This window comes from Dermochelys coriacea, chromosome 1 (genome assembly GCF_009764565.3).
Source record: "Dermochelys coriacea isolate rDerCor1 chromosome 1, rDerCor1.pri.v4, whole genome shotgun sequence".
NCBI lineage: Eukaryota > Metazoa > Chordata > Testudines > Dermochelyidae > Dermochelys > Dermochelys coriacea.
The window spans coordinates 106,445,974-106,457,070 of record NC_050068.2 but is presented as its reverse complement, the minus strand read 5'-3'; the positions used below and the strand labels follow the sequence as shown (position 1 = coordinate 106,457,070).

At 40.8% G+C, this 11,097-nt stretch overlaps 1 long non-coding RNA gene and 1 pseudogene across 1 annotated transcript; one reads left to right on the top strand and one right to left on the bottom strand.

Moving 5' to 3' along the window:
* Window positions 1–2,625: 2,625 nt before the first annotated feature.
* On the bottom strand, window positions 2,626–8,164 carry LOC119849760. The gene is made up of 4 exons (XR_005290576.2): window positions 8,107–8,164; window positions 5,715–5,935; window positions 3,944–4,061; window positions 2,626–3,701 (listed from the first exon to the last, which is right to left on the bottom strand). It is a non-coding gene; the product is annotated as an uncharacterized LOC119849760 (long non-coding RNA).
* On the top strand, window positions 5,501–5,603 carry LOC119850269 (annotated as a pseudogene).
* Window positions 8,165–11,097: the final 2,933 nt, after the last annotated feature.

Genomic DNA, 11,097 nt, shown 5'->3' with positions numbered 1-11,097 from the left:
TTTTCCCAGTATGTAAATGCTGTACACAGTGCAGTTTTACCAGGGTATAAGATCTCTCTGGTAAGTATTTTCAGCAAGTCGTATCTCTTCACTAATTCTTGGCAATGTCCCGATGTTCACTGCATTTCAAATGTGCATTCTGGTGTAACCATCCACTTGAGGCAAGGCAATAAAGGATCTCAGCCAAGTAGACTCAATAATATCATGTGCGCCTACACCTGCATTGTTGTTGTTGTTGTTGCTGCTTTTCTGGTAAAACATCTTCTTTTACTAATAGACTGATATGTTATGCTGTAAAGTGTACCACAAGCTTTGGCATTTTTGCTGGGCCTTTACCATTTACTTGTATCACCCCTACCCTGCCGCCTTTACATGACCTTAAACATTAATACAATTCCTTTAATAGTCTTCCAGGATCTGGGAGGGTGGGTTATGTGGTTGGGTGTCTGAATTCATATAAAGGAACAAACCATGTGCCTGAGAGCCAGTATCCTTTAGTACTCACATTACATTCATCTTTGAGGGAAAATATTTCCATGATGCCTAGGAAGTTCCACAACCTAATGAAATAACACTAAGACTCCTATTTTATTTTTAATTTAGAGGGCCATATCATAAACTTATGTAAATCCATGTGCTTTACTGAAGTTAATAAACTACCTTGATTATACCAACTGAAAATGTGTTTGCTAGAATTAAAAAAAAAGCCAATAGCAAGGAGCCATTTTATGTTATTTTGCATATTCATAATGCACATCTCTGGATACATTTGTATATTATGCATATACACTACATATACTCATTGTCTTTGAAATATCTGTCTGATGGGGTGGGTTGAAAGTACTGTGACCAGAGGGGAGGTGGGGGGAACAAGCTACTCAGGAGTCCAACACACTTAAAAGGTGTTGGACTCCTGAGTAGCTTGTTCCCCCCACCTCCCCTCTGGTCACTGTCCTTTCAACCCACCCCATTAGACAGATAACTATCACGGCTATTTACTCTAGTTTTCAAAGCAAATGTCATGTTATTTTTCAGAGATGGTGTGACCTACCAGGGTGCAATTTAGATTAATGATCAGCTGTGTCAGCCCTATCCTGCAACCTTGAGTGTCTTACAATGCCTTACTGAAGTAGCTGCCACTGGGCCGCTCACAAACCACCTTACAGCATGCAAGCTATACCTTGAATAATCACAGGTTTCAGAGTAGCAGCCGTGTTAGTCTGTATTCGCAAAAATACAGACCCTATGATGGTATCCCCTGAATAGATATGTGGACAGAGTTGGCAAACCTCTCCAACGCATCATCAAGGATCTACAACCTATCCTGAAGGACGAGCCATCGCTCTCTCAGATCTTGGGAGACAGACCAGTCCTTGCTTACAGACAGCCCCCCAATCTGAAGCAAATACTCACCAGCAACCACACACCACACAACAGAACCACTAATCCAGGAACCTATCCTTGCAACAAAGCCCGTTGCCAACTCTGTCCACATATCTATTCAGGGGATACCATCATAGGGCCTAATCACATCAGCCACACTATCAGAGGCTCGTTCACCTGCGCATCTACTAATGTGATATATGCCATCATGTGCCAGCAATGCCCCTCTGCCATGTACATTGGCCAAACTGGACAGTCTCTATGTAAAAGAATGAATGGACACAAATCAGACGTCAAGAATTATAACATTCAAAAACCAGTTGGAGAACACTTCAATCTCTCTGGTCACTCGATCACAGACCTAAGAGTGGCTATACTTCAACAAAAAAGCTTCAAAAACAGACTCCAACGAGAGACTGCTGAATTGGAATTAATTTGCAAACTGGATACAATTAACTTAGGCTTGAATAGAGACTGGGAATGGATGAGTCATTACACAAAGTAAATGTATTTCCCCATGGTATTTCTCCCTCCCACCCCACCCCCACTGTTCCTCTGATATTCTTGTTAACTGCTGGAATTAGCCTACCTTGCTTGTCACCATGAAAGGTTTTCCTCCTTTCCCCCCCCTGCTGTTGGTGATGGTTTATCTTAAGTGATCACTCTCCTTACAGTGTGTATGATAAACCCATTGTTTCATGTTCTCTGTGTGTGTGTATATAAATCTCTCCTCTGTTTTTTCCACCAAATGCATCCGATGAAGTGAGCTGTAGCTCACGAAAGCTTATGCTCTAATAAATTTGTTAGTCTCTAAGGTGCCACGGGTACTCCTTTTCTTTTTGCTATACCTTGAGTTACACTCTGGCTCTGATCAATTTGGTTATACTTCAAGGTGACCCCAAGACACCTCCAGTCTTAAATTTCCCCCCAGAAATGTATGTCCTGTACTGCCCAGCCATCTCCTGGACAATACAAGTTATATTAAGCCCATTATTTCTTTAAAAGAATAATATGCGCACAATTTGTCACCGCAAATGGAGTTGTGCAGCCACTTCTATTTAAATACACTGGATGAGATAAAACAATAGAACAAGCTTATTAACTACCATGAAACAGATTTTAAGTGAGGACAAGTAATGAGGCATAAAAATCAGAAATATAATAAAAATAAAAATAAAATGCTACTGGTGACTAACTTAACAAACTATGATAAATTCAAAGCAAAGTTCTCTCACCACATGCTCTCAGCAATCTTAATGACTCCTTCTCCCAGAGTCCAATGAAGGCTTCTGTTGTTGCCTCAGGTGCAATGAATGTGATGAGTGGGGGTGGGGGAAGGTGCCTTGGGGTGTTTGTCCCTCCCCATTGAGAATTTCCAGCTGGAAGCAAGGTGACAGGCAGTTTATGTGGAAGGAAACTCTTTGCTAAAATGTAGATTTTTCATCCATGCCCCCTTTCCTGACAAAGAATGGCCAGTTAACTGGTAATGGTCCATCAGTCTTGTTTATACCTGGCTGAGACAGCTTACTCTTTGTCTCAAGAAACTGGCCTTTTGGCCTTTTCCCAGACTTCTCTAGAAACATACTTTTAGTCATGATCTCAATTTATGTTTAAAACTTCACATATAACTCTATTACATGCATTTTGCCATGGTATTATTGATAAGCAATTATGAGTTTTTAATGATACCTCACAAGGCTTGCCTTGTACCAAAACAATGACAATAGTGTGTAGGCTGCAAACACAGACGTATATTCTGTCACAGATAGGCTCAAACCAGAACACAGAATTTGACATCTCATTCCTTTCCCTTCTTGAAATTCTGAACTACAGACACAAACTTTACAATCAAACATTTCTAAAATGGACCGAGCTGGAGCACCAACCCAAGCACTCTGCACTTCAGGGAACATTGCACTAAAATCTGATTCTAGATCTGAATATAAACTTCACTACTCTGGCTAATCTCTAGTATTAATTGAGGCCAGAATAAATGTTATTCATGATGAGATAACTCCTTAGCAGATTTTTTTCCTAGAAATATTTTATTTAATATGTTTTGAACTGAAACTTCACTGAACCTATTTAGAATTTCTCCGTTTTATTAGAACACAATAGTCATAACCAAGTACACCTTTCAGAACTGTTAATTAAAAGGGAATGTTGGGATAAATAAACACATATGCCATTGATTAACTTCTTTTTAGAGGCCAACAGTTGGGATCTCCTGCAGTGCTTATGTTAATTGTTGTCCAAATTTTTACCAGGAACTGTTTTGTCCATATGGCACTTGATGAACATGTTTGTAAATATAGGGTCTGTAGAGAGAAATGAAAATAAGAAAACTATAGTACATATCCAAAACAGAGATAAGGAAAGTACAGAACCAAATAAGTTAAGGAACTGTTATTAACTAATGGATTGTAATTTAGTGACATACAGAGAGTTTTGTAACTTCTAAAACCATACTATAAATACAGCTAGTTTAAATGCACATTTCCAAATCACTCCTTCTATGTAAGGTGAACAGACTTCCATAATTTGCTTCCCAAATACTCACCAAATTGACCATTCATTGCTCCTCTGTCTTTGGTGCACACCTTCCAAGCCTGGATAACACTTGCCACCAGAATTCCTGGCTAATGTTGACTCTTGTGGCAACTCCTGATCAGATGGCCCTGATTGTAAAGGAAAAAGAGGATAATGTCAGAAATCTCCTCTCATCAGGCAGAAGGAAAATAGTGACATGCTGCAATGACATTGCAAACAGAGTTAACCATCTGGCTGTCTCCCCTCTCACTGAAGTGACTGTGGCTTCTGTTCAAGAAGAAGGTGAGAAGCCATCAGGCTGCCAGCTGACAATGAGAAGTACTTATGTAATGGACTTTTGTTTAGTTAGAAGGGACAGAACTGAAATAATGCTCTGGAAGGTGTTAACCTGAGGTGTAGGATGCAGGAGGGAAAGCAATGGGAAGAGGCTACACATTTCAGATTTTTGTCTCTGTGTAAAAATACAGTAAGTATCAAACAATTCTGGATCTCTCATCTTTTGTCATCTGGCTTATTTGAATAGTGGCCAATTCCCCTATCCCTTGGAGAGCTTTGGGCTGAATGGACAACTTCCTCACAGGAGAGAACCTGTTACTCCTGGTTCAGGCAGAGCTCTCATCTCTGACCACTGCCTGATAAGCTGCCTTTGACCTTATACTAGATCTGGCTGAAAAAAATTGATTTTTTTTAAAGAAAAAGTTGACCATTCTTTGTGTGATATCTTTGCAGAAATGTTTCCCTCTTTTTGACATGCTCTGGTTTATACAGAGGCACCATTCTCCTCCACTCTCTTTATGCCCTGCAGATCCTTCCTGTGGCCTCCTACATAGTCACAGCATCCAGCCTTTTTTATCCACAGCCTCTCCCTTGGTTCTTTGCAGTTTAGGATAATCAAACTCCCAAGACAAGCCCCCTTGCTCAGCATGCTCCTTTCTTCTTCTTCCTCAGACAGCCACACTTCCCTGCCTTCTTCCTTTTCTGAGGTTGGCCAGGTTGGCCTACTCATTTTTTGCTGCCCAAAGGAACATGTCGTTTGGAAAGAAAGAAGTTTTCCTCTGGGTCTTTGGTTCTTCAATCTGGCTGCATGAGCTATCACTACAAACTAATGAGGAATGGGCATTGCACCTGAAATGACTCAGCTGCCATTCCATGGTTGAACCACTATCAGCAGTGGGACAGAGAGACCACTGAAATGAACATAAAGTAGTTGTCTTCTTCCCTTACCTCAGCTCCTTTTGCTTGTGCCTCTCTTCCATGACACCCAAATTCAAAGGAGATAAAGAGGAAGCCATCAGTATTCCCCTCCCCCCACCATGATCTCCTCCTAGGTAAAAGCAGAAGGGATCAATCTCTGGCACATCTTGGAGATTTCCCCTGCCTCTAGACATCAACCCCAAATGCCTCTAATTTCACATTCCACCCAGTGCAGGCAAACTAAAAAAAAATCCTGAAGGTTAAAAGCACCTAGATTCCTTAAATAAGTTCAAGTATATTTGTCAGTGCTTCCCACTAAACATGTAGTACCCATATATGTATCTGTAGGTAGTCTGAGTAAATTACCATGATTGAGACTATACTTTCAGGGATCATTTCTATAGTTTGTAACTAGAGAAGTGTAGCCGAAAGTGTCTTGAGCTGGTGCAATTCCTGGCCACTAGGTGAAGGAGGAAGGTGAATGAAAGAGAGAAGGGAGAAAGTCAGGCATGAATCAGCTACAGGGAGTAACAGACAGATGGTAGTTTAATTCAAAAAAGGCCTTTTCCTATTTAACTGGTATTTACATGGCATATTTTTCAGGATTCCAGAATGGCCACCAGGTTTCCTGGAAGTGATCCCATAAGACACATCTCATCTGTTAATATCAGCACTTATCTTCTTGGGCAAACTTTGCAGGGCGCCCATTAACTCTGTTGAAGAGTATCTTCCAAGTGCTAGGCGAGGCATTATAGTTAATGATGGTAGATGCTTGCTGAGAGTATCTGTTTCTGACAGTTCTGTTATCCTGTAATAAACAGATTGCATATTATTGTTGGATCTGTACAGTTGCATTCAGCTCACCATACCTATGCCTCCCTCCTTCCACCTAACAATAGCCTCATGCAGCACAGAACAAACAAAAATTGGATTTCACTATAAGTTGTATATTTAAAACTGTATTCAAATTGTATGCTACTATTTTACATTTCAGGCTTTTGCTTTTAATGCTCATCCTGCTTGCAGGCTAAGGGGCACTGTTGGGGGGGGGTATGAAGTCTTCGTCTAGCAGCTGTCAGTCAGCAGATAGCCTAGTTGGACCTCTCTGTTTTAATGAGAAGCCTGCTTCGTCTCTCTTGGTTTTGGAGTTCTTATGTGTTATCCTTCTGAATTCTATGAAATAAAGTAGTGCTACATTACAACCTTCCAGCAAGAGTATTTAAATTCTCTGTTTATATGCCATAAAACATAACACTATAGTAGTGTCGTGGCCCTTCCAAAACCATAATAATGGAGTTTTTCCTGTAGCTCTGAGTTATTTGGCACAGACTACAAGAAGAAATCCAAAGATTTTCAGGAGAAATTTCACTTTTTAAATCAGCAAATAAAAATGGAGGAGAACTAGCTGCTAGCACACTCCTTTATTTCACTGGAATATAATGGCTATGACTATGCATTTTTATGGACAAAAAACAACCAACCAAAGCCACGACAATCCCCCATCCGCAGTCATGAGAACTGAATATATATAATTGTCTGAGCTGTGTTTTGACAAAATATTCGGCTGTTTTGGTTGTCTCAGAACCTCAGATCATGTTAATGTACTTTTTTCTTTTCTTACAAAAAAGTACAATGTCATACTGAAATCTCTTAATCCGATGTGATTTGATTATAAGATAGGGGATAATAATATTGAAAAGGTGAATGCTAAGAGTTTAATTCTCTTGGGATATTAGCTCACACTGTACAAAGGCTGTGATGTTTTCTGGCCAGTTCCTCAGCTGGGGCATGTAGCTCCATTGACTTCTGTGGAGCTATGCTGATTTATGTGAGCTGAGGATTTGGCTTAGTCTGTTTGTTTAGTTGAACTGAAGCTTCCCTCCTCAATATCATTCACTTAAAACAATTTAAATAAATAACTTCCCTCAAAGTGTACCTATAAATAAAAAACCCAGGCAATAGCACCTTGCTTAATTTAGTACATATGCATGCTCACATGCTAAAGCTGTTTATGATAATAAATGCACTGTCTAAGGCTCAGAAACCTGTTTTCGAAGTTCAGAGCAATGTAGCCTTGGGTTAAGTAGTTGTGTAGGAGTGACTATTACCAGCAGGAGTAACAGTGATGAGTATTCATTACAACTTAACACATTGCTGATCATTTACATTATTATAGAATATTTATTAGATTTTTTTAAAAAATTTCTCCTTCCTCTAGTTTCTATTAGAAATGCCCACTTCAGTCGTTTTTTTGAGATGCCACTTTAAATTTCCTGGCCCTGCTTGCAGGCAATGAGGCTTTGGAGGCATGCAGTCTGGGCCTCAGAGCAGTCAATTCTGCAGCCAGCCAGCCTGGAATAAGGTGGGATGAGTTGTGTCACTGTTTCAGGGAGCAGCCTGCTTTGTCTCCGTTGGTTTTGGAATTGTCAGGGTTCCTTCCCCACTCTGAACTCTAGGGTACAGATGTGGGGACCTGCATGAAAACCTCCTACGCTTACTTTTACCAGCTTAGGTTAAAACTTCCCCAAGGTACAAACTATTTTATCCTTTGCCCTTGGACTTCCACTACCACCACCAAACGTTTGACTGGGTTTACTGGGAAAATGTTGTTTGGAAACTTCTTTCCCCACAAAATCCTCACCAAAACCTTGCACCCCCTGCCTGGGGAAGGCTGGATAAAAATCCTCACCAATTTGCATAGGTGACCACAGACCCAAACCCTTGGATCTTAAGAATAATGAAAAAAGCATTCAATTTCTTACAAGAAGAATTTTAATATAAGAAAAGGTAAAAAGAATCACCTCTGTAAAATCAGGATGGTAAATACCTTACAGGGTAATTAGATTCAAAACATAGAGAATCCCTCTAGGCAAAACCTTAAGTTACAAGAAAGACACAAAGACAGGAATATTCATTCTATTCAGCACAGTCTAATTTCTCAGCCATTTAAAGAAATCATAATCTAGCTAGATTACTTACTAAGTTCTAAGACTCCATTCTGTCCCCGGCAAAAGCATCAGACAGACAGACAGACCCTTTGTTTCTCCCCCACTCCAGCTTTGAAAGTATCTTGTCTCCTCATTGGTCATTTTGGTCAGGTGCCAGCGAGGTTATCCTAGCTTCTTAACCCTTTACAGGTGAAAGGATTTTTCCTTTGGCCAGGAGGGATTTTAAAGGTGTTTACCCTTCCCTTTATATTTATGACAGGGGTTCTTGTGTGTGATCATTCTGAATTCTGAAGAATAAAGTAGTGTTACGTTGCCACCTTCCATCTAAAGTATTTATGTTTTTATGTAATTTCTCTGTGTGTATGCCATGAACATAACACCTATAAAACATGGAGGAAAATCATGTTAGAACTTTATTCCATGTTTTCATGTGATCAGTTCCAACTCACCCTGGCAAACAAGGAAGGTTATTTCAAACGTACTTTCATTAAGAATGATAGATTATTTAATGGTTTCAGAGTAGCAGCCGTGTTAGTCTGTATTCGCAAAAAGAAAAGGAGTACTTATGGCACCTTAGAGACTAACAAATTTATTAGAGCATTAGAACTGCTGGAATTAGCCTACCTTGCTTGTCACCATGAAAGGTTTTCCTCCTTTCCCCCCCCTGCTGCTGGTGATGGCTTATCTTAAGTGATCACTCTCCTTACAGTGTGTATGATAAACCCATTGTTTCATGTTCTCTGTGTGTGTGTATATAAATCTCTCCTCTGTTTTTTCCACCAAATGCATCCGATGAAGTGAGCTGTAGCTCACGAAAGCTTATGCTCTAATAAATTTGTTAGTCTCTAAGGTGCCACAAGTACTCCTTTTCTTTTTGAGATTATTTAATGAGTTTTACAGAGAAAAGAAAAGTTTGCAATGAGCTTGTCTGTTGTGATTAGGTTAATGTAGGTCAGACTGACTTCCTTATTCATATTGAAGAAACACTGGTCCCACTGAAGCTAAGGGAGATTTGCCATAGCCTAACTTCTTTAGGACCAGTGAGTTTTGCCACTGAGCCCTCTATGATTTGGGGTGTATATTTTTGTTGTGTTTTAGTCTGCTAATACACGTACTTATCACTTGCTTGGGTTTTTTAATACTTCATGATTATTTTATTTTATGATTAATTTAAAATGTTAGGGCAAAGTTATAGTAATATTCCAATATCCCTTTTGTTTAGTGATCTGTATAACACAATACTAAGAGGACCACATTTTCTGCTGATGTAATTGGGTGTAGCTCATTGGCTTGATGTCCCTGATATGTGGCTAATCTGCAAAGCCAGAACCTTTTCTTGTCCTCACACTAGTTGCAACCCAGATTTTTGATCCACTTCCCTTCCCATGCATAGACGTGCTTATAACTACTGTCAGCACAGTTATGTTCAATTGCATGAAGCAGTACACACAACACTATGCTTTCACCCAAATACACTCACATAGTCAGAACCATCTTCCTCATAGAAAAAGAGTCAGACACTGACATGCACTAACACACTCCCAATTACAACCCCCAGGGAGACATTCTCTAACACATAGTCAACCTTTCATTCCCCACATTCATAAAAACATACTTTGAAAGTAAATGCCCTCCAATCTCAACATGCTCCAGTATAACATGTACACAAACACACATGCTTCCTTCTTTCTCCTCCTCCCTTGCTGGGTGATTCCAACTGATGTATAGGTAGCTCTCACTCCCTTTCTCCTTCAATTGCAGAATGTGTTGCTGTGAAAACAAAACCAATTTTAGAATCAGAGGATCTTTTCAAGCTTCCCCGCCCATCCTGGGTCTGAGGCTAGATTCTTCAGTTGCCATGGTGAGCAGGGGTGTAGGCAATTCCTCCAGTCAGGGGGAAAAAAAACATGAAGTGAATGTTAATTTGAAGAAAACTGGCAATACCATGTTTTTTAAGCCAATACTGGTTCGTAAATGAAGGTTATTCCTCCTCAGGCATTAACAGGGCAACAAAGAAAAAGGTTATAAAAATTATGCACACCTTGAAATAAAAGCCTTACCTGTTGTAGATTAAAAAAAAACAAAAACAGAAATACAAGGAAGAGAAGAGTAGTCTAGTGGTTAGAGGAAGGAACTGGAAATAGAGGCCTGGATTTTGTTTCTGGCTCCACCACTGACTTGCTGGGTGGTTATAAGCAACACACTTAGGGCTAGATCAAGGATTGGCAACCTTTGGCTTGTGGCCCATCAGGGAAATCCACTGGCGGGCCGTGACGGTTTGTTTACCTGCAACATCCACAGGTTCGGCTGATCGTAGCTCCCATGGGCCATGGTTCGCCATTCCAGGCCAATGGGGGCTCCGGGAAGTGGCGTGGGCCGAGGGATGTCTCAGCCTTCCAGCAGATTTCCCTGATGGGCTCCATGCCAAAGGTTGCCAATCCCTGGGCTAGATTATGGCAGTGGTAGGGAGTATTGCAATCACAGATGGTATGACGCTTCAGTGTGCCAGCAAAAACTTTGGGAAGTGGTGGTCCCTTTGGAGCTCCCAGGAGTTCAATCACTATGTCACCCTGAGAGAGAAGCTGTCTTCTTTATGGGTAGCCAGCTCTTCTGGCCAGTGCAGAGGGGGATGGGACCACTGAGTGATGCCTGGAGTAACCCTCACACTGTGGTGTTCTTGCACTCAGGAGGTTTGAGACCAGCACAAGTCTATGCAACATTTTAAGACCCATTTTGAAGGCTTAAATGGGACTTAAGTGGTGCAGATGCCTTATGCTGGGCCTCCATAGAAGTGTGAATCCCTTCTCCTGGTGCAAGGAGTCCCTTTGTGCCGAACACTTACATAAGAGAAACAAAATGGTGAGAAACAAGGTTTGTGTTCCCCCCACTCTCTTATGCACTTATGCAGGTTTCAAGCACAAGCTGGCCTCCGGCTTCACTGTGCCATACTTTTGTGATCTGTAAACTAGTGATTTACAGGAATGTCTGAGAGGGGAGGGCTCCTGCCTCATACTGGGAATGA